Source organism: Chelonoidis abingdonii, chromosome 1 (assembly GCF_003597395.2).
Source record: "Chelonoidis abingdonii isolate Lonesome George chromosome 1, CheloAbing_2.0, whole genome shotgun sequence".
Taxonomy (NCBI): domain Eukaryota; kingdom Metazoa; phylum Chordata; order Testudines; family Testudinidae; genus Chelonoidis; species Chelonoidis abingdonii.
In genome coordinates this window covers 67,746,214-67,769,885 of record NC_133769.1, presented here as the reverse complement: position 1 = coordinate 67,769,885, position 23,672 = coordinate 67,746,214, and the positions used below count along the sequence as shown (strand labels likewise).

The window sequence follows — 23,672 nt, the reverse complement described above, 5'->3', positions numbered from 1 at the left end:
TAGATTTGCTGTGTATATGTGTGTGCGCGCATGCGCGTGCACTAAGGGAGACTATCACTCTTCTGAAAAAACATTGCACTGTCTGCTGTTAAAGCTGACCACAGATGCACAGTAGAATGTAATTTCCTATTCCAGCATTGGAGCCATGACCAGATATGTGTTACTGATGGTCTCTAGAAGGCTAATTGTAAATCAATGCTAATTTGCTCTGCCTTTTTTATTATCCCATCTTTTGAGAGAGGCAAGCATTTCGGGTGTTTATGAAAATGTGACAGTGAAAGCTCTGTGCACACCCTGCGAAAGATGAGGTAGCCAGAAGATGTACTGAGCAGTTAAAGTACTGTGTCAAAAAGCTCTGTGTTAATGGTTAGCCAATGAGCGACCCCATTACAGACAGCATAGAAATAAGGTTTTCTCAAGAATTTGAATAGCTAAATAGAGATGAGTTGACTCTGTCTTGCTAATTGTTATTTCTTGTGCTCTCTCATGTGAGAAACAGTTTCTTATATTTTGGAAAAAGAATCTTGAAAAACAGAACCTGAAGTTCTAAATGAGTTTTTTACAGAAAGCAACAACTTTGTGTAGACAGAGCAAACAAATAAAAAGTAACGTTGTTGAGTGTGTGTGGCAAGAATGCTGGGCTCTTCTGTTAAACCACTCTGTTACTTTTAATGCAGGGGTCTAATGGCTGCTAATGGGTATGTTCTGCTGATTCAAAATGGTAGATATAGCCTATTAATTCTACCAGGATCTGAGGGATGTGTCCCCACCCTCTGGTCAGAGGAAAGAAGGGACATCTTACAGGAGATCCTAAGAATGGCTGGGCTTTGGGAGAAAATGTAGGCTGGTTTTAATTTTCTTTTACTGTTATCTGAATTACCAATAAAGTCAAACTCAGGAAGCAGATGTTTGACCTTATGCAGCTTGTATTGATTTTATTTGAAATGGAGTGCTAATGCCACCTTAAGGAACAATGTAAACGTGAAAGTTTGCATGTAGCACAAAATCAGGGACATCTAGTTAAGGGAAAATATATGGATACATTATACAGACATGGACATTGTGAAAACAGCCCAAGTCATGCATAGGATGCAGCATATAAAATACCAGAAGATAAAAACAAAATAAATTTTGAACCACTAGTGCTAACAAATATTGTGCATTAATAAAAAGTATATCAAAAATAAATCTAATTTCTTTATATTTAAATAATCACTAAAACCCCACTATAATACATAAAGCTTGATGTTTGATGACCACCCAATAGTCAAACTGATCATATATAAGTAGAGCCAGATCCAGAGCCCAGTGAAGTCAGTGAGTTATTTCAAAGTCCTTCAACTTTGAATTAGGCCCATAATTAATTAACCCAACTAGCCAATAAATCAAAGCAGCAAAACAGTCCCGTTACCCCACCAGGACACCCATTTCATAAATGGCTTTTGCAACATGCCTGAAAATCATCAACATTATTTATACGAGAATACAAGACTATTTCTTACTCTTTATTGGACTAAAAAAATGAAATAGAAACATATCAGAGATAACTAGTGTTGGAGATGTGATAGAATATGCTGAGCATACCTAATTGTGTAAACTATAAAAGTAATGGGAAAATATGTAACAGAATGTGCTATTGAAACAAAAGGAAAGTTCTCCACTGGATTCAAGCACGATTCCACTTATTATAAATCTAGTTTTTTTCGCACATTATTTCTTCATGTGAAATTTTTGTGCATCTCATAACAATGGACATCTGAAAAGGTCTGAACCGCTGAATGGATTTCAGAAATTTCAGTGTACCAATAATGAAGAGCTGGTTTATACAGGGAGGAATAATACTTCTCAAAAAGTTGGAATCCGTGGCTAGTTACAGTGATGTAAACTATTATTTTTACTGTACTCCATATGGCGCACAAACATGTAAGTCACATATGAATTATGGAAATGTATGTGAGTGTTTTCAGGATAAGGGCTTGTATTTGTTATCTTGAAATCTTGCTAGATGTAACAGGAATATTTGATACTTACTGAATACTTATTTAAATAAAAGTTTTTTAAACATCCAATAAAGATTAAGTACTAAAAGTTGGTACATGAATAGAACTATCTGACTAAAAATGGAGTCTGGAAAGGTTTATAAAATGAAGTAGACACAATGGAAAATGTGATTAAAAGAAGGGTCAGTAGGCATGAATTAATAAAGCACACCAGAAAGGAGTTGTATGCTACAAAAATACTATTTTATGATGTAAATGTTTTTAATTTGAAGATATCAAAGTGCATTACAAATATGGGAAAATATTCCTGTTTTACAAACACAGAAACAATTCACAACTCTGGATGTAGCATAACACATATCTAGAAAAAAGAAATAAAACAGTGCAGGATATATTAAACGGAGAATGAAGTTGGAAATTATTGCTTTTTGTGAGACATCCTTACTCTGATAAAATCTCAAATAAAAGGAACGATATTCAGAATCTCAACTACCTTTTTATTTTCCTGTATTAAAATTTCACTATAAAATGATATGTTTGCGTTTTATCTATTTTTTACAGTTTGGTTCTACTGTGAAAATTGCCTGTGTAAAAATAGGACTTTCTTACTTATTAAGCTACTTGTATATTTAGAATCACAACTGGACTGAACACAGAAAATATTTTAAAGTGTAGAATGCTCTGTAGGATTCTGAATTAGTATTACTTGCCTTATAGATGTGATGTCATCGTGGGGTGATTTGTTCAGTCAGCAGGCCTGTTGGTCTAGGCCTCCGACTCCAGCCTTTCTATGAGTTCATGGTGTGTCTACCCTCTGGATGAGGTCATAGCTGGACTGGCCTCTTTGATGGTAATCCTTAGCCCTTCCCTAATTGGGGCCAGGAGCATAGCTCTATGATGGGTTGCGGGGGAGGGAGCAATAAGTGAAGCAGCATGAACCAGCCTAAGTTTGGCTGGTCCAGTTGCTCATCTTCCCTGTGCTAGTTCCTACCATCACAGTGTCTGTTTGTGGTGCACTCACTTTGGACTTAGGGTCCTTATTTCTAATTCCCTGCAGTCTAGGGCCAATGCTTGCAATGCCTTCTCAAGTCCTTGTTCACAGTTCTCCCTCCCTCTTGGGGAGTGCCTGGTGGGTGGGGGCAAGACTCCAAGCCAAGTCCCTTTGTGGAAGTTTCCTTGCCTATTGCTGCAGAGTGGTGCTCCTCCAGGAAATGGTCTTCTTTCTCCCCTCACTCGCCTCGGGCTGCTGAAACGCCCTTTATTCTGGTCTTCTCACAGGATCATGCTTGCCTGGGGGTGGGGCCTCCCTGGTCCCATACTGCTCCAGCACTTCCCTTGTCTCTACCATAGTGTGGTATGTGTAAATCCCATCACAGATGTGTTTTAATTAAATTGGGTAGCAATTAAATGTAATGTCTGTGGAATAAGTTAACCTTTGTGGATGAGGCTCAAGAAAAAAACAAGTGCATATTAAAACAGGACATTGCTCCATACATGTTGCAAAGCAAATTGTGCATACCAAGAACCCAGAGAAGCTAGAATTTACAAACATAAGTTTTTTTTTAAATGTTTTAACCCATGTTCAATCACAGATTATTTTTAAAGGATATCATAGAATATACCAGCTGTATAAAGGACCGTATAATAAAGTCGTCATACATTAGTTCCTCCCTCTAATTCATTTGATACCAAGTAGTTATCCTACTTCTGGAAGGCTTTGCAAAGCCCCTTCTAGATTTGTCCAGGATTAGCTAAATTGTTTAAACAATTTTTTTCTGCCTTTGGAGAATATTACAACAAGCCTGCATTCCTTTGCCCCTCCCTCTCCTTACTCCCATGCTGTAGGAGCTATCTTGAGATACTGGAGCCATGGAAACCAAGGTTTTCTGGTCTATGTGCTCAGATGCCATTATCTGAACTTCAGCTTCAGTCAGTGAAATATCCAAATTTTTCACAGACCATTGTCAAACAAGTTCAAGGGTCAGAGTTAAAAATGCTGTGCTAAGGTAAAAGCAAATCAAATCTCAAGCCTTAAATAATGTTATGAGTCTGGTTGGAAGGAAAAGCTGTGACATTTTGTATTTTTCAATCCTCCAAGTCTATAACTCACCTTATTGTGCTGAAGTCTCAGATTGTCATGCTACATGTCATGAACCAGACTTTAGCCATCTCGTAACTGGAAAAAGAAATGTCACTTTGGGTGTGGACTGTTAAAATTGTGTAGCAGAGATTAAGAGATGGACTTACAGCGTATGTACAAAACACAGATGCACAAATATGAATGAAGACACTCTGAAAGCCTTAACTTGAATATTTGTGTTGATTCAAGGGGCATCAAATCATCTGAAAACAATTGCAATTCTGCACTACTTTTGTTAGAAGTAATACCTACAACTATTAGAACCAAAAGTGAATAGAAGGGAAATATTTTCCTGTTTTTCCCATATATCTGTTTTGGGTAGTTCTCTTTGTAGTCCATTAATCCAGTTTCCCTTGTCATCTGTTTGGGTCTTCCATATAGCAGGAAGAGAAAGAAAAAACATTTTTCTAAAATAGGGGTTTCAAATAAGTAAAAAAAATTAATTGCGATTAATCATGGGATTAAAAATAATTGTGATTAATCACAGGTTTAATTGCACTGGTAATAGAATGCCATTTAAATATTTTTGGATGTTTTCTACATTTTCAAATCTATTAATTACAATTACAACACAGAATACAAAGTGTCCATTGCTCACTTTGTTTGATTACAAATATTTGCACTGTAAAAAAGATAATGAAAAGTGTTTTTTCAGTTCACCTCAGATAAGTACTGTAGTGGAATCTCTTTTGTGAAAGTGCAATTTACAAATGTAAATTTTTTTTTTTACATAACTGCACTCAAAACAATGTAAAACTTCAGAGCCTACAAGTCCACTCAGTTCTACTTCTTGTTCAGCCAATCTCTAAGACAAACAAGTTTGTTTATATTTATGAGATAATGCTGCATGCCTCTTATATGCTAAACATTTGTATGCTCCTTCATGCTTGGATCACCATTCCAGTGGACATGGATGGAAGCATGTCTTCTGGAATGTTGGCAAAAGCATGAAGGGGCATACGAATGTTAGCACATCTGGCATGTAAGTGCTATTCAATACTGGCTGCAACAGTGCCATGCGAATGACTGTTCTCACTTTTAGGTGACATTAGGAAGAAGCAGGTAGCATTATCTCCAGTAAATGTAAACAAACTTATTTGTCTTAGCGATTGACTGAACAGGAAGTAGGACTGAGTGGACCTGTAGGCTCCAAATGTTTACATTGTTCTATTTTTGAGTGCAGTTATGTAAGAAAAACAATCTACATATGTAAGTTGCAGTTTCACGAAAGAGATTTCACTACAGTGCTTGTATGAAGTGAATTGAAAAATACTATTTCTTTTATCTTTTTTACCGTGCAACCATTTGTAATAAAAAATAATATAAAGTGAGCACTGTGCACTTTGTATTCTGTGTTGTAAGTGAAATCAATATATTTGAAAATGTAAAAAAAAAAAAAAAAATCCAAAAATATTTATAATAAATTTCAGTTGGTATTTTGTTATTGTTTAACAGTGCAATTAAAACCACAATTAATTATGGTTAATTTTTTAATCAAGTTAATTTGTTTTTGAGTTAATTGCTTGAGTTAACTGCAATTAATTGACAGCAATAGTAAAAACAGGACAACTTGACTGTAAAGCTGAAAAGTTTGTCATGGGGAACTAGGAGCAGGTTTAGAACCTGAAATTACTTTTAACTGTTTTTTTAAATAACTGACTGGATTTCCCTTTCAATCTTACCCTTCTTATTACTTTTCCTTTTTCAAATATATAAACCTAAGATCTTTGACTTAGTCTCATGTAACTTGCCAGCGGCAGCTTCAACATCTCTCACCTCCCTTCCTGGCACTGGGCAAGCGTCTGCCCCCAACCAACCTCAATGAGCCATTGCACATAACCCCAGCGCTGGGGCAGCAAAGCGGGAGGTTGCACTGCTGGGAACAGTGGGAAGATGTTACTTTCGGCCTGTGCAACAACCAGGATGCTCTTGCCCTGTGGTCCTGGATATTGTCTGGCCTCCAGGAAGGGTAATAGTACATCAGCAAATCCATCATTTGATGATTTCAGCTCCTATCAGCACTTCCTCTCCACATCCTTTCCAGCACTGGTACCATGAGCCCCTTTAGGTCCTGTTCCTCGCCATCATGGTAGAGTGGCTGTGGGAGGTGGACTGAGTTGCCAGAGTTGCCAAGGCTAAAGGAGTATGCAGAGTTCACCAGCTGGCTAGAAGAGCAGTTTTCTCCCTAAAAAGAGACCTTCTAATGCAGCAGCAGCTCCAGCTCCTCTCAGGCTCCCTCTTTCACTTACACTGTCAACTTTTATGGCAAACTTCAAAAAGAGAAAACAAACTCCCAACCCGGTGACATTCCTTTCCGCTTCTTGTAAGCAGCTTTCAAGACCATGCCTCAAAAAGTGCTCTCTGAACTTCACCTCCCTTGGTCCTATCCCTGAAGCGGGGCAGCCCTAGTGGTTCTTTGTGAAGTGTGCTGTCTGCCCTGTGACTGCTGTAGGTTCTTGGAAAAGGGAAGTGCTGGGGAGCTGCTGCAACAGTGGAGGAAAACCCCTACAAGGTAAATTAAAAAAAAAAAGTAATTGGAGGTTCTAATGATAGCAAGTTGAAATAATTTTCAAAATGTTCTTAGCGAGTTGATTACAAACCACCTAATTCAAGTGTTGCTTCTGTAGTTTGACATCACCAGAACAGCCTGGCGGAATTACAACTCTGGGATTTGCCATGACCAGTTGTTTGTTGTATAGCCTGTATAAAACACATTGATTTTATGCTACCAGTGTTAGCTAATATAGTAATTATTCCTTATTACAGAAATATTAGTCATATTATGCAAAATCCCATGTGATCTATAGACTGCATCATCCTAAAAGTTGCACGGTATTGGGACGTGCAGTAAAAGAAGAAAAAAAAAGTTAAGGAAAGTGTCTGCTAAACATATACAAATGACTCTCAAAATACAAATATTGTTAATGGCGGCTGAAGAATAATACAGATGGATTCTGCTACCGTGACCACGTTTATTTTCTGTAGCCTTTGAAAAGCATTTTGGGATCTGAACACATTGCAGCTGCCAAAGCCTCAGTTTGCCTGTGCTTGGAAAAGCTGAATTTCTTCTTGTGCGTCCTCCTTCCCCCTCAAGCAGGCTGACTGCTTACAGTTGTGGTACCTGACCTACTTTTTCATAATTTCCCCAAAGGTAATAAACATCCTCTCTAATTTCCCAACATATGAGAAACAGCTAACCATGACCATCCACCCACTTCTAAGGACAATCTATAGCTATATGCTGTACCAGAGTCCCAGCAGCTCTTATTCAGGGTTGATTTGAATACTGGGTCATACAATACAATAGTTTTGCCTCAGCATTATCTATTCAGGAGCTCTTCATGATTATTTTAATTTAGAAGGACCTTAAATTACATCCTGTAAACTACTGTAGTCATGAGGATGAGAATAATTATTTATTATGTTTGAGGTCAAAATACCCTCTGAAATTTTATTTTTGCTATCCTAATGTATGTAATTATGGCAAGCCAGAGCCTTAACAAGATTTTATGAATAAATAAATCAAAATGAATATTTTAGAAAGACCCCTCTGACATTGGCTTATATTTCAAGTTGATACTCAGAGTTGTTGAGCAGAGCAACAGGATCACTGATTTATCCTTTTCTGTTTGCGGCACTGCGAGAATATTAATTCTGCAAAGTGTCTGTTAATTACTGGATCAGGTATTGGAAGCAAGTGAGTCTGAATCTTCGGTGATTTATATCTGTGACTGTACACTTCCTGTGGAGTATACAGTACCTTCCATAAACAAAAGGTGTTCTTGAAATTACTGGGAGGGAACAATTTTTTTATGAACCGTACGTGTGATGCCACAAAAAAATACAATAGGCAGTGTATGTGTTGCTGAGCCAAGATTGTTGTGTGCTGCTGAATCATTTTTCTCAGAAACGATTGTTCTTCAGATAAGACAGTTTTTTTGGCCTGACTCATAATTACAGCTTTACCAAATTCACAGCTGTGAAAAACACGCCACAGACCGTGAAATCTGTATAGTATAGGGTAAAAGCACACAAAAGACCAGATTTCACTGAGACCAGCATTTCTCAAATTGGGGGCCCTGACCCAAAAGGGAGTTGCAGGGGGATCACAAGGTTAATTTAGATACTTTATGGTATTACCACCCTTACTTCTGTGCAGCCTTCAGAGCTGGGCAGCCGGAGGGCGGCTGCTATTGGCCAGACGCCCAGCTCTGAAGGCAGCACCCCATCAGCAGCAGCACAGAAGTAGCCATGCCACCCATACCATGCCGTACCATGCCACCCATAGGCAACAACTCTGTGGGTGCTCTGGGGCTGGAGCACCCATGGGGAAAAATGGTGGGTGCTGAACATCCACTGGCAGCACCCCATCAGCGCCCCCGCTCCGATGTTTCTTCCCACCCCGCCAGCAGGCCCTGCGGATCAGTGCCTCTCCGTTCCTCCTTGCGTCTCCCGCTGCCGCAAACAGCTGTTTCGCAGTATACAGGAAGCTGGGAGAGAGGCGGGAGGAGCGAGGACGTGGTGCACTTGGGGGAGAGGGCAGGGCGGGGTTTGGGTGGGAAGTGGTGGGGCCTTACAGGAAGGGGTGGAGTAGGGGAAGGGCCTGGGGCAGAGCCAGGGGTCAAGCACCACCCGGCACAGCAGTCGCCACTCTCCAGTTCTGAACGCAGCGCTGCCACCAGCAGCGCTCCAGAAGTAAGAGTAGCAGAATTGCAACACCCCCCTACAATAACCTTATGGACACCCACCCAAGCTCCTTTTTGGGTCAAGATCCCTACAATTACAATACCGTGACATTTCAGATTTAAATAGCTGAAATCATGAAATTTACAATTTTAAAAATCCTACTATCATGAAATTGACCAAAACTCTTCTTCCCACACTATAATATATATTCAAGAAGATAAAAAGCTGCTAGTTGTTTATTATATTTATGGAGTTCACCAGGATTTTGCCAATTATTAATTAACATTTCCACTTTTGTTGTCTTTTATATAAGATAGGCATTACAAAGTGTGTGTATTGAAATTGTTATGGGAGAGATATTAAAGTACTTTTTGACTATATAGAAACACCTGGTGTACAGTAAATGTTTACTAAAATACATTAACCCCAATAACCTGACAGACTCTCCATGACTTACTCTAATACAATTTCAGAGTAGCAGCCGTGTTAGTCTGTATCTGCAAAAAGAACAGGAGTACTTGTGGCACCTTAGAGACTAACAAATTTATTTCAGCATAAGCTTTTGTGTGGACCCACAAAAGCTTATGCTGAAATAAATTTGTTAGTCTTTAAGGTGCCACAAGTACTCCTGTTCTTTTTTCCTAATACAATTGTGTTCCTTGCTGTTCTTTAGGATTCATGCTGTTCCTTAGCACACATGCTGCATTCCTCATTTAACATACTCTGTCCCTCACCTAACCACATAACTTTTCTTGGCAAAGGGGCAGAGCTTCCTTCTGGTCATTCTGGGTAGGTGTCATTTGTACACATTCCTTGATACCCTTCCCTAAAAATTCCTCCTCCAAATATTCTCCCATGGTATGCGGATCACAGGCTATCCTGGACATATCGCAGCAAGGCTTCATGAGAGAAAGGGGCCTTGGTGCAGATTGTTGCTCTTCAAGGCTAGAGTTGAAAGGTTTTGAGCCTTGGATATGATCTTCTGGAGGCTAGGTGGTTCTGTTCTGCCTGCCCTGTAACTGCCTCTTCTGGCTGCTTCCCTTTTTGCAGAAAAAGCAGAGACAAGCTGTGAGAGGAGGAGGAGGAAGGAGAAGGTAAAACAAAATGGTATCCTCACTCACCCAACCTTCTGTTTCAGTGTCAGGATTATCTCCTTTTGCCCACCTCTCCTCTAATCTCCGGTGATGAAGTGATGATCTAATAGAGATCAAGAGTGGAGTTAGACAAGGTGATATAATTTCACTGACTTTATTCAACATTTACAGTGAGTGTGATTAATTGAAAAAAACAGAAGGTATGAAGATGAATGGAAAAGGGTGAGTAACATTTGCTATGCAGATGACAGTGCTGTTTGCTGATTCAGGAGGACTCACTCAATTAGTAGAGATTATGGATGAATATGGCAAAGAATATGGTCTAGAGTTGAATGTGGACAAGACAAAAACTATGGTGGTATCCAGTGATCCTGGGAAAACATGTAAGATTTTTCTTGAATGCTTGTTCATGTCCATTCTATTGTAGGTGTGTGTGCTTGCCATATGCACCAGTGCTGGAAGCCTTTTTTCTCAGTGGTATGGCAGAAGGACATTGCTGGCACATGATGGCATATATCACATTAGTAGATGTGCCGGTGAATGAGCCTCTGATGATGTGGCTGGTATGGTTGGGTCTAGGCAATGTTTCCCAGGATCCTGGCGCCAATCACTCACTGTCTGGTGCAGACCTGTGGAGGAATGTCACCAGTCCCCAGAGTCCCAGCGCTGATCCTGGGAGTGGCTGAGTTGATATCCATACTTGCGGCGTGGAGCAACACCACTCTCAAAGCGTGAGGCATCAATTGCCAGGGTACCGTCACTGATCTGCCAAATGCTGCCACTGATTACCGGAGGCGTGGCACGGAGAGCCGTCTTCCTGGTACAGGTCACCGTTGGAGATCCATGGAGAAGGTCTATGAGAACAGGCGGCTTTGGTACCAGCCTGGTCCCCCGGACGAGTCTCTTCTTCCTCAGGCTCGGAGAGTGAGGAGGAAGATCTGCCTGCAAGCCCAGGCCACTCACCAGGGTCATCGGCATTCCCCTCTGGGGCACCAGTATCTGCATAGCCCCAGGTCCAGTGGCCAGCCCCCTGGCAACTGGAAGTCCTGAGGGTTTCCCCATCTGTTGCAGGAACATCAATCAGTCTTAGGGGCATCCAAAAGACGGTTGGTGATGGTCTCCTGCCCGTCCCCTGAGTTGGATGCGGAGTCAGAGCAAAATCCCCAGGCTTGGCCAAGGTCAGGGCTCCCCGGCAGAAGTGGTGGAGTTGGCAGACCCACCTGTACCTGCCTCCTCCTCGCCAGATGAGACAATAGCAGGGCCTTCTCATGTGTTTCCCCAGAATGATGCAAGGGCCCACCAGGAACCTTTGAAGAGGGTAGTATCAAACCTGGAGCTAGAAGCCGAGGAGCTGGCAGAGCCCTCGGACTCCCTGTTCGGTATATTAAGTGCAGCAACCCCCTCCAGGGTGGCATTGCCAGTACCCGAGGGAGTGATGAAACTAATCAAGGCCCTGTGACAGATAACCTCCTCCCTGCCATCCATCTCTAAGCGGATGGAAAGAAAATACTATATTCCCGCTAAAGGTTTTGAATATCTTTATACCTGTCCCACCCCAAGCTCATTGGTTGTGTCGGCAGCCAGTGAGCATGATTAACACAGGCAACTAGGATTGGCGCCTAAGAATAAGGAGGCAAAGAGGCTCAATCTCTTTGGTAGAAACATTTATTCTACCTCCAGCTGAGAGTGGCTAACCATCAGGCGTTGCTTGTCCGCTATGATTTTAATATCTGGCAATCCATGGCCAAATTCTCAGACTCCCTGCCAGAGGAACCCAGGAAGCAGTGTTCCCTGAAGGTCAACAGATTAATGAAAGAAGGGTCTAAATCTCCTTACAAAGGTCTGTACATATGCATAGACCCTCTTTAGAAAGGGGAAACTGCATTTAAGGAAACAATCAGGTACTGATGTGCAGCAGTAAGTTAGTTGTCTATGTGGGACTTCCTTACCCATGTACTAATGTCTGTTATGTTCTTCACACAGGTCAGGTTAACAGCACAAAAGTACAACTTCGATTGGGGAAGATTATACTTGGAGGAAACAATGTGGGTATTTTACAGCCAGATCACTGGTCTGCTCCCATAAATAAACTTTACCATGACGATCTTGAGACACAGTATAGGCCAAGTGCTTTTGCCCAATTCAAAGTAACACTTAACCCTCCATTCTTACTTTTATGTGAATCAGATCAGCTGTTGATTAAATTGCTAGGCAAAGACTTTTAGCCTTTAATTATCACTGAGTGTATTTTCACTTTCACTACTTGCCAAATCGCTTAAATTTCTGTCTTGCCGTATTAGCATATTCCGCCTCTTCTTTTGCTGTCATGGAGTGGGGAAGCAACTCCTCTTTTAGGGGATTAAACCTTCTTTTGCTAATCATTCACATTGTGACTCTGTACCTGGGATACTTGTTCCTGTTGGTGTTTGTACGGCCCAGTAGATATGAATCTGTCCCTGGAATTGGAGGCTACTCTGGACGTCAGAGCCACCAAATAAATGTCAATTCACTAAACACTCCCTAGTATTGAATTTATCACTGCAAAAGTCACAAACACTGCATTGTAACCTGCCAGGAGGAGAAGGCTGATTAGAAGAGTCATTTGTGTTTATATGCAAATATCTCTGTCATGGGTAGGAACAGGAATACAGGAAAATGCTAAATACAGGTTTGATCTTGTGTGTAATAGTGGTTATTTCAATGGGGTCCAGTAATGATGATTTTAGCTTTTCAACACAAGACCCCCAGGAGCCATAAAGGCAATGTTAATCTGACTGCTGCAATAAAATGTACGGTAAGAAAACTCCTTAATAATATCACTGTACACTGTTGTGACTGTAACATTTCATGGAGTGAGTCATCAGAGACAGAACTTATTTATCATTGTTGAAGCAAATTGATCTTGGTTTTACTTACACACACACACACACACACACACACACACACACACTGTAAATGTTGGACAGAAATTGTGTTGATTTTTTTTGACCTTTGCTTCTCAGCTGTTGTGATTTCTAAGAGTGCTATCAGTGTTTGTCATAAAGGCATGATTGCATCCTAAATTCTGCCAGGAAGGTTATAAAATTCAGCGTGCTCTTGTTTGAAATGGTTGAGGTACATACAGAGCGCATTTGTGTAGCTGAGAGGGGGAAGATGAACATTAAGCCAGCACTGCTGCTTCTCAGTTGACTTGCATATAAATTATATATGCTTGTCTTCTGGTCCAATGGTTAATTTTCCTCCATGCTAGTGGGTTGGGTGGTTTTTTTGTTTGTTTGGTTTTTTTTTGCTGCTGTTCCCACCAAAGGTCAGTTAGATCAAATTATAGCTGCTTGTGCAGTTCTAGCGTAAAACATGCTTCTTCAACAGCTTTTCTCTAACTATTCACTGTAATAAAATCAGGATTGAGTTTTCATTGTGCTAGACAGGGACATAAGAATACACAGGCCATAATCATACAAAAATTTGTTTGTGTTTATTTAACTTTAAGCATGTAAGTATCTCATTAATTTGAGTGTGATAACTTGTGTTCTTACTGTTGCATGTGTGACAAGCCCTTACAGGGTTGGGGCTAATTACCCTGGTCCTGCAGCTGGGCACAATTTTGTGCTGCACCCCTGGGAGGAGCAGCAAAAAACTAGCAGCCCAGGTGCTAAAGGTCTAAGGTGGTCTTTGAAGGTATGTCTGACTCAGGCTCTTAGAGCTTAGGCTGTGCAACTAAAAGTAGCAGTGTAGACATTTGAAGCTTGGGCTGGAGCCTGGCCTCTGAGACCTTTCTCCCTCACGGGGTCTCAGAGCTCAGTCCCCAGCCCAAACATGTACACTGCACTTTTATAGCCCTTGAGCCCAAGTCAGCTGACCCAGGTCAGCTGCAGTGTGCTGCAGGTCTTTCATTGCACTATAGACTTACCCTGTTATACACCTTAAGCCAGAGCTTGTGGCTGTCTTACTCAATTTATATGGTGGTGGATGAATTCTTCCCTGATCAGTTTGAATTCAAACTGGAGCAGGTTCAGAGAAGGGCTACTAGGATGATCCAAGAAATGGAAAACCTGTCATATGAAAGGAGACTCAAAGAGCTTGGCTTGTTTAGCCTAACGAAAAGAAGGTTGAGGGGGGATATGATTGCTCTTTATAAATATATCAGAGGAATAAATACCTGGGAGGGAGAAGAATTATTTAAGCTCAATGCCAATGTGGACACATAAATAAATGGATATAAACTGGCTATCGGGAAGTTTAGACTTGAAATTAGATGAAGGTTTCTAACCATCAGAGGAGTGAAGTTCTGGAACAGCCTTCCAAGGGGAGTAGTGGGGGCAAAAGACACATCTGGCTTCAAGACTAAGCTTGATAAGTTTATAGAGGGGATGGTATAATGGGATAGCCTAATTTTGGCATTTAATTCGTCTTTGACTACTAGTGGTAAACATGCCCAATGGCCTGTGATGGGATGTTAGATGGGGTGGGATCTGAGTTACTACAGAGAATTCTTTCCTGGGTGTCTGGCTGGTGAGTCTTGTCCACATGCTTGGGGTTTAGCTGATCACCATATTTGGGGTTGGGAGGAATTTTCCTCCAGGGCAGATTGGCAGAGGCCCTGGAGGTTTTTCGCCTTCCTCTACAGCATGGGGCACGGGTCACTTGCTGGAAGATTCTCTGCAGCTTGAGGTCTTTAAACCACGATTTGAGGACTTCAATAACTCAGACATAGGTTAGGGGTTTGATACAGGAGTTGGTGGGTGAGATTCTGTGGCTTGCATTGTGCAGGAGGTCAGACTGGATGATCATATTGGTCCCTTCTGACCTTAAAGTCTATGATTCTGTGAAGGTTTCTAAGGTCCCTTTATGCAGCTGCAGCGATATTGAAGGACCATGTCAGGAAGAAGAATCCTACCTCTTGTGTCTAGAAATTAGATTTTCTGGCAAGTAAGCTGCCATCTCTTTTTAAAGGAGTTTGCCTTCCTTCGTGTCAACTATATATGTAAGATCTGAAAACCTAAAGCTACTTTCTTTTTCCCAAGTTTTATCATAAACTTGTCCTAAATTCAGCAAGAATTGCCAGTTGCTTCTCTGGTATATAAATAGCATATATGAATATGTATGTAACGGTTACGATTGCATCGTACAGGTAAGAAAACAATTACTTTTATGATACCGAGAAGAAAAAATTTAGTCTGTCTACAACCACAATGTAATTGTATGGCATAAAGAAGGAAAGATAACATACTTCCCTATATATAGTCTACTAAAACCAGGGCATTCGAGGTCATGAAGCAGTTTCTAGGTAAACAATGTAGAGAGGAAAACAGTTCTCTATTAAATCCACAGGAGCTTAATGTTATCTTTTCCTGTTATCTTGATTATAATAACAAAAAGCCTTTTCTGTTGTATCGGTTCAATAAGAAAACAGAACTTCCTTCATGTAGGTGAAGAATTGGATGTAGAAGTTGAAATCTCTGACAAAGTATATCTTTGTTAAATAAATGTTATCTGTAATGCTTTATTTTTCTGTATATTTTTAGATTCTACTTTTTGTCAAAAATCTGTAAATTACTCTCTTTTTGATAAATACTCTTTAAAAGATGGGCCAATATTTTTTCAACACTTAACTGTGTTTGTGGTCTGAGCTTTTCTAGCAGAATTGTTTTTTTTTAAAGTATATTCATGTGTGATTTAATATTTTGATTTTTTTGTATTCTGTCTTTTGAAGAATGCAGACTTGTACTTTATAAGATTTTTCTTTTTTTTAATCAAATGGAACTCATTCATGAGCAAAGGAAAATGACAGAGGCAGGAGTTCAAAAGAAACAAATCTCATTAACTCACTTTGCATTGGAAGATTATTAGTAATATACGTATTTATTGAATATAAATATTCTGTAGCCAAAATCTAAGTCAGTTTACTAACAATGTGTGTTGGAATGTGCTCCAAAGGAAAATTTTAAAGGAAACGGAGAAGATTTTTCATGAATTTTTAATGTTTTATTAATAAATGCCTCATCCCAGATAATGAACACGAACTGAGCTTGTTTTTTAAATTTCAGTTTCTGTATTTTGAATTAGGAAGGCAAAAAAGCCTTTCTCTATTGTTGGTCTCCAGTGTAAATCTGTGCCATCATCTTGGCATAATGGGTAGTTTGGGGAATTGCTGTGTAGTGAGCCACCCATTGGAGCCAGCATTTCCCTTGTTAGGCAGTCTAAATGCTTGCTACACTACTTTGTAATTTGTCACTTGAATAGAAGGAAAAGACTTTTAGCAAGTTTTAGGGAAAAATTGTAAATCGAACCCTCTGATAGCATGAGAGCATAATACACAGTTAGCAGATGGTGATGCCATTTGTGATTTGTATATAATTATTATTCAGTTTTAGGTGGTACTTTGTTCTTTTCTCATGATGAGAAGATTCATTTGTACACATCATCATCTCCTCTAACATGTGCCTTAGTGACATTAAGCTGTGTTTTATTTCCTGCAGCAATAATAAGAGGGTTGTCTTCCCTAGCATTATTATGTTGTCATGCTTTCTGAGGTTGTCCTCACAGTACAAAGGAAATGTATCACATAGGGATATACTCCAAAATAACTAACATTTAGCAGTCATGCTGCAAAGCAACTAGTTTTTTAATACTTCATTCTGCCTTCTTGCCAAGATGAGTTGGAGTATATCCTCATTTAATATTGGGTAGGCAGACAAAAAGTTCTTTGTAATTGTCTTCTCAGATATAATTTTTTATAAATTACTTTTAAAAAGTATCTTGAAAGATTGTAACAATGGAAGTTTTCTTCTGTTTCTAATAGGAACATTTCAGCCACTCTGGCAGTTTATTATAGAAATGTGGAAGATAATTTGGGGACAATAAAGATTGACTCATCTTTCAGGTAACTAAGATGGCTTCACCATGTTCCTTTCAGGACAAGAGTGGATAAAATGAATGACTGCTCTGGAGTCACTGAGGGTGTCTTTCAGAAGTATTGTCCTTCTGTATGCCTATAAAAAACTTGCTAGTTAACGTTGTCATGTTTGAGGAGTAAATGTGGGTAATTGGCATGTCTGTATTTCTATTAGCTAACACAAAGGTGAATGGCACTTCCTTCTACACATTGCCTGTCTTTACAATATAAATCCTTTATGGGTTGAGATCAACCCTTTATCTTTAGTTAGAAGAAGGCTAGAATGTTGTTGGAGCTACTGGAAATAAATACTATTTGGTAACATTTTTCTTATTGCGATTCTAATAGCATGAAAGAAAATAACAGAATTATGGTTTATCTGGAGGACAGTTGGGTTTCACCTAGAGTATACCTCAACCTGTTAAAATTCTCACTTTTTAGTAAACGACTTGTCTGCCCTTGCTTTTTTATCTTTCTCTTGTTTCTACTTTAAAATGCTATATTTGAAGATGAGGTTACAGTATATCTCCAGTAAAGGTATCAATATCAAAGAATAGAGCATAAAATTCTTCATTTTTTCTTTGGGCTTGTCTGCATGGTGGGATAATGCGTAGGCACTGACTTCTAGTTTTCTCCAGGCATGCTCCAGCCCTGCTTTGCCCGAGGCCCCACCCCCACTCCACTCCATTCCCCGAGGCCCTGCCCTCACACTGCCTCTTTCTGCCGCTGCTCCATCCTCTCCCCAAGTCCCCCGCTCGCTGCTCTCCGCACTCCCCCAAATCCCTCCACAAGCTACCAATCAGCTGTTTGGCAGTGTTGCCAAATAGCTGTTTGCCAGCATACCTGATTTAACTCATCAGGGGCGCTGCCAAACAGCTGATTGGCTGTGGCAGCCCTGAACAGCTGTGGCTGGTGGGTGCTGAGCACCCACTATTTTGGCTGGAGCATCCATGGAGTTGGTGCTGATAGGATAATGCATACCACGGGGATGTGATTTTTAACATAGTAATGGTTTAGTACTAAGATAAAGTGCACTAGGAAACCTTTAGTGCTCACCAGCAGTGTCTGTATGGACCAATAAATGCCCAGCATATTAGTACACTTTAGAACAGTGGTTCTCAGCTAGGGGTACATGAATCCCTGGGGGGGGACGCAGAGGCCTTCCCCGGGACACATCAGCTCACCTACATATTTGCCTAGTTTTACAACAGGCTACCTAAAAAGCACTAGCAAAGTCAGTACAAACTAAAATTTCATACCAACAATGACTTGTTTATAGTGCTCTACATACTATACACTGAAATGTAGGTACAATATTTGTATTTCAATTGATTTATTTTATAATTTTATGATTAAAATGAGAAAGTAGGCAATTTTTCAGTAATAGGGTGCTCTGACACATTTTAGTATTTTTATGTCTGAGTTTTGTAACCAAGTAGTTTTTAAGTGAGGTGTAACTTGGGGGTATGCAAGACAATTTGAACTCCTGAAAGGGGTACACTAGTCTGGAAAGCTTGAGAGCCATTGCTCTAGAAATCATACTCCATAGTGTGCATTGCCCTACTGTATAGACAAGCCTTTTGCCTGCGGCCTGTTTACACTGTTTACTACACTGCTCCCCTCCAATTTTACCTGCTTGAAATTTAGTCGTTAGCTAAAGCCTCATTCTTCTGAAGTATGTCACTTTGTAGCGCTTGGGGGAAAAATAACTGTTCTCCATTATTTTGGAATGTTTCATGAATTACTTCCTCTTACTAACCACAAAGCAAAAATGACTCACTTTAAGAAACTGTAGATACTAATCATTCACCATTCAGGTAATAGCCAAAGGACTCTGAATAAAAAAAGAACCCAAAGATCTACCTTGTATCTGGAATCGGATCCTTTCTGCATTTCCCCTGTGGGATTACTTTGACTAATGAACTAGTTCCCTTTGATCCTGACAATTAGTATACGTGCAAGTATACCCACTTCGTCAGATGCATGTGACGAAGTGGGTATTCACCCACGAAAGCTCATGCTCCAAAACGTCTGTTAGTCTATAAGGTGCCACAGGATTCTCTGCTGCTTTTACCGATCCAGACTAACACGGCTACCCCTCTGATACGTGCAAGTATAGTAAGTAAAAGATTCTGCAATATTAATGGAGCAAGCCAAGTATCCTCCTCTTCACTGAAGAAAATAGAGGATGGGACTTCATCTTCACCCAGAGAAGACAATAAGTGCTATTTTCTAGAGTTTAAGTGATGTAGGAGAATAAGTTCCATTGAAAACCAGTGGGACTTGTTGCTCTTAAGTCTCTTGGACACTTTTGAAAATGCCACACAATGTTTTTCCTATGTGTGATAGATTGGTTTGAGTAATTCTTGAGTGAGATGCTCAGAGGCTTCCAGGCATGGTAGAACTGAAAATTAAAATAATAAAATCAGAGACACACAGGGCTGGAAGGGACCTTGAGAGTTCATCTAGTCTAGTCTCCAGTGTGGAGGCAAAAATGTATTCTTGTTAGTATTGTTCCTTATTTTCATAGCACAGAATGCAAATGTAATAAAATGGCCTACCTTTTTTCTTGTCTCAGACTGAACAAAAGCCCTTTTACTTTGTTTGCATTAAAGTTGTAAACAAGTTTAATTACTTTTTCCGCATGTGCTAAACCAGGGGTTCTCAGACTTTGGTACTGGTGACCCCTTTCACACAGCAAGGCTCCGAGTGTGACCTCCCCCCATAAGTATATTAAAAAGTGTTTTTAATGTAACACCATTATAAATGCTGGAGGCAAAGTGGAGTTTGGGGTGGAGACTGACAGCTCGTGACCCCCGTGTAATAACCTCACAACCCTTCAGTTTGAGAACCCCTGTGCTAAACTATTCAGCACTCTTAAATAATTCTGGGATTCTGAATTACATGATTGTTTAAAAACTGTGATAGGCACCTTTTTATACTGTGACTGTGTAGGGAAATGACTCTGTGGACTGAATTTTTCCCTGGTGTAACTCCATTGACTTCAATAGTTATACGGGGGGGGGGGGGGGCGGGAGGGAGGGGAAATTCCAATATGGTATTATATATTCTCAATTACTACAGTCTTTACTATCTTTGCCGCAACTATTACCATCTATATTTTTATAACTACTGTGCTGTTTTATTAGAATGATTATTGGATTTGTGGAAGCATAAATAGTTTGTTTCCTGCAATAAAAATAGTTTGTAGAAAATGTTTAACAGCTTTTTAAGGTGTGAGAATACTGCTATTCTTTTACAATATGCGTCTATGAAAGAAATAAAGGTGGAGTTATGTTCTGATAATACACTGTATTGTATGGAGTAATACTGTATATACTATATTATGACCTCAATAGATTAAAATTCATTTGATATACTGTAGATAAAAGTTTTATGATAGTCACATTTAGGCAGACCATTTCATCAATTTGTTGCTAAATGGGTTTGAATGACTAACAGAAACATCCACCGTTCTGATGGTCTGTCAGTAGGAATAATGCTACTGTTCTCAAAAATCACAGCAGATCATAATTATTTACTGTCATTCTGAATGTCTACAAACAGTCAGGTACTGAAAACATTGTCAGAGAAGAGGATTTACGGTGAAGGTGTTCTTTCTCCTAGTACATAAAATGTATGTCAGTGTACTGTCTGTGTGTATGCAAGTAAAGTAGATGCTATCCAGAGGAAATACTTATGGGGAAGAATAAATAGGAATCAAACACAATACTAGGTGAAAACAAGGCTGTAAGAGAAGAGAAAGAGACCTTGTGAAGGCAGATTTCCAGGGCCAAGAAGAAAGGTTGTAAATCCATTAGGGCGAAAGTACCCCATAAACAGCTGATTACCAAGTATGCCTGGAAATGTGCCATTGCCACAAGAGAGGGGTAAAGAAACCTTACCATTTATATCCCAGCTGAGTTGCCCATGGGAGATCCATTTCTGACCAAAATCCACCACGCTGCTCTCCTGTAAATTGCCCTTTCAGGGCCTTGTGGAAGGAATCACCTATCACTCTTGAGATTTGCTTTTACTGCCGCAGCTCAGCTGTCGTGACATTGCTGGAAGCTATTGAAGTTTACCTGTTGGGGCTGTTGAAAGGACATAGGTGTCAATGGATCTGTGTTCTCATCATGCCACCTGTCAGTACCTGGCACCATGTGGGGAACCCAGTGATCCTCCGAGCCAACCGAATTCCAAAAGCTCATACTTGAAGAATCCTGGTATCACCAGGTAACCCTAAAAATGTGCAATCCCACAGCTTCCATACCATTGGGGCCTGCACTGAGTTTTACAACTCAGCGTTGAGGGTATGTTGACAGCCAAGTGGTATTTAATCAGCGCTCTTGCTCATCAACATGCTACTGATGTGATCTGCATACAGGAATATACATGGCTGAGCAGTACCCGCTAACCACATTCAGCGGTGGCAACTAAGAACGCTGTTGTTTGGCTTGATGAATATGCAGTCGCTAAATAAAGGACACCAATCTGTGTGACATTCCTGCTAAGAGAGTCACTACCTTCATGCTTCTGTTTGGAGTTTACATATTCCAGTGTTTTAGTTGCCCGCCCTCTCTCCTTTCAAATTCTCCATTCAAAGATGCTAAATGCTAACCCATATAAACAAAGGGGATTGCCACCCACTGATTGACCAGAAAATTAAAGAAGAGCAAAATAATCTTTCTCTTGTCTTTGGGGCATTTGTCTGTAGAGCACTTGGGCACATTGTTGACACATAACAAAATAACTGATGTTACTCTCTAACCAGCAAAAATAACTTGGGGCCATGTGGTCCCCGTTGTGAAGGCCTTGTAATGTGAAGAATGCCCTGGAAAGGCAAAAGCTTTAATAACAGAATAATCCATACCACCACTTAAATATGCCAGGCTCTCTATACCAAATCTGTGAAAAATAGGGTGCAGTCAGTATTGAGGAGTCTTCAGGGAAGAGGTGCTCTGTACAGTATTTTCCCTTAACAAGGAGGAGAAGTTGCACAGAAATTTGCTGTACAAACAAGTGCTGCATTAATTCCTCCCACTATGCCTGTGTGAACCCCTTTGCAGCTGTCATGTAAGCGGAGGTACAACAAATACAAAAGGCAAAAGAGCTAGTTCTGATAGTCCTTTGTGGGAATTCAAAGCCAGGTGGTGGTGGTGATTTTTATTACAGAAGTGTCTAGGCCTCAATTAAGGATCAGAGCCCCATTGTGCTAGGTGCTGTGTGCACATGTAATTCAAAGAGAATCCTTGCCCTAAATAAATTACAATCTTAACATAACATGGGACATTGAGTTAAAAAAACAAAACGGGAGGGATGATAAAATCACAACATGGGGATACTTAACTACTGCCAAAGACTTTCAGGTTTTTGAGTACAATCCACAGGTTACTGGTCTGCTGTAAATGTGTATTTTTCAGAGAGTTTCACTGTCAGCTTTTGTGAGGGTAGGTTATGGGGTGTTCTTAAAGAATTACTAGCAGAGACTCTCTGCTTAAGAAGTCATCCGTCATTATTTATAATTGTGCCAACCATCAGCCTTACATATTTCAGTTCCTAATTTTAGGCACCCAGTTTTCAAAATTTTGACAGTAGTTCTTGGCTCAGTTTAAACCAAAACCTTCCTTTTCTTTTAATACCTCTGTTATTTTAACACAATTGGTAAAGAATAAAATACAATCTCTCATAAGAATACAGTGCCGCTGTCCCTTATTCCTACCACACGTCATGGTCATTGGACTTTCCCCGTGGCTGTGTTGGCTCAGATATAGCTTGCAGTGGCATTTCTTATGAGTTTCCTCATCTGAAGGCTGCAGGGTTGGTACAATTTTCTCCCTGACTGTATCTTATTAGCGGACAAAGGGTTTCCTTCTTTTCAAAGATGTACCTCCGTGGCATTATGAAAACAATCTAAGGCTTAAATGCTCTCATTAAAAACAGTGTTTATTAAGAGTAGGCAAAAAAAAGTAGATTGTAGCAGAAGAAATAGTATGTGTAGACTATCAACTATTACATTCTGCAAATGGTAATCTGGATAGGTATCATTCATGTGCTTACAGAAGAATAAGAATTACCTGCAGGGTACTCAATTATTTTTTGTCAAGGTCTAGACTTCAGAGAAAATAATACAAAAATAATTACAAAAATGGTGGTAATAAGTAAATAGAAAGATTGTGTGGTCCATTTAAACGTGTCTGGTGGTCCGGGTTTGGTCCGCAGTCCACCTATTGACTACCCCTGATTGCCAAACGGTCAGAATGGGAAAGGGATACACAGACAGCAAGTCAGTGACTCCAATTTCAGGTGTCTGTATCATGTCTTCCCCCAACTCAGATGTTTCAAGTCTACTCAGTGATATGTCTAAGATAAAAGGCAAGCACTAAAAATACTTAGAAATGTCTTTTCTGATGTTCTTTAGATATAATGATGAAGGAAAAAAGGGCATGATACTCTTTTTCTTTCTTTTATTTTAAACATCCATTTTAGGTCACTCATAAACATTTATCAATTTAATTTTGTCTTATAATTCCTTCTTACTTTTGCTTCTACTGTACATTAAATATTAAAGTCAAATGATCACAGGCACATCCAAGAGTGTTTAAACAATTTAAAATATGTATCTTACATTCAGTTAGGAGTTACAGTGTTGATCATATAAATACTATTATGCAGAGCTTAATCTCTTCATTTATGCAGGTATCCACCAATATACTTCCAAGAATAAGCTATGCAAGTTCCCCTATATATTGATGGAAGAATAGGAATCAGATGTAGAGGGCAAAAATTTAACATCACTGCCACTACATAAATCCTTTCAGTGCCTTTTTCAAGTGTTTAGTTCAGGGGTAGGCAAC

General features: G+C 39.9%; 1 protein-coding gene across 13 annotated transcripts in view; it reads left to right on the top strand.

Annotated features, from left to right (window-relative positions):
* Positions 1–23,672, top strand: part of GRIP1 (glutamate receptor interacting protein 1) — a 607,764-nt gene that overhangs the window by 225,766 nt on the left and 358,326 nt on the right. The window contains exon 1 of one of the 13 annotated variants that reach the window (XM_075066255.1): positions 16,729–16,803. The exons of the other annotated variants lie outside the window; for them this stretch is intronic. The gene's annotated coding sequence lies outside the window, so the exon portion shown is untranslated. Of the gene's footprint in view, positions 1–16,728; positions 16,804–23,672 lie in introns of those variants that run through there. 13 annotated transcript variants of the gene reach the window in all.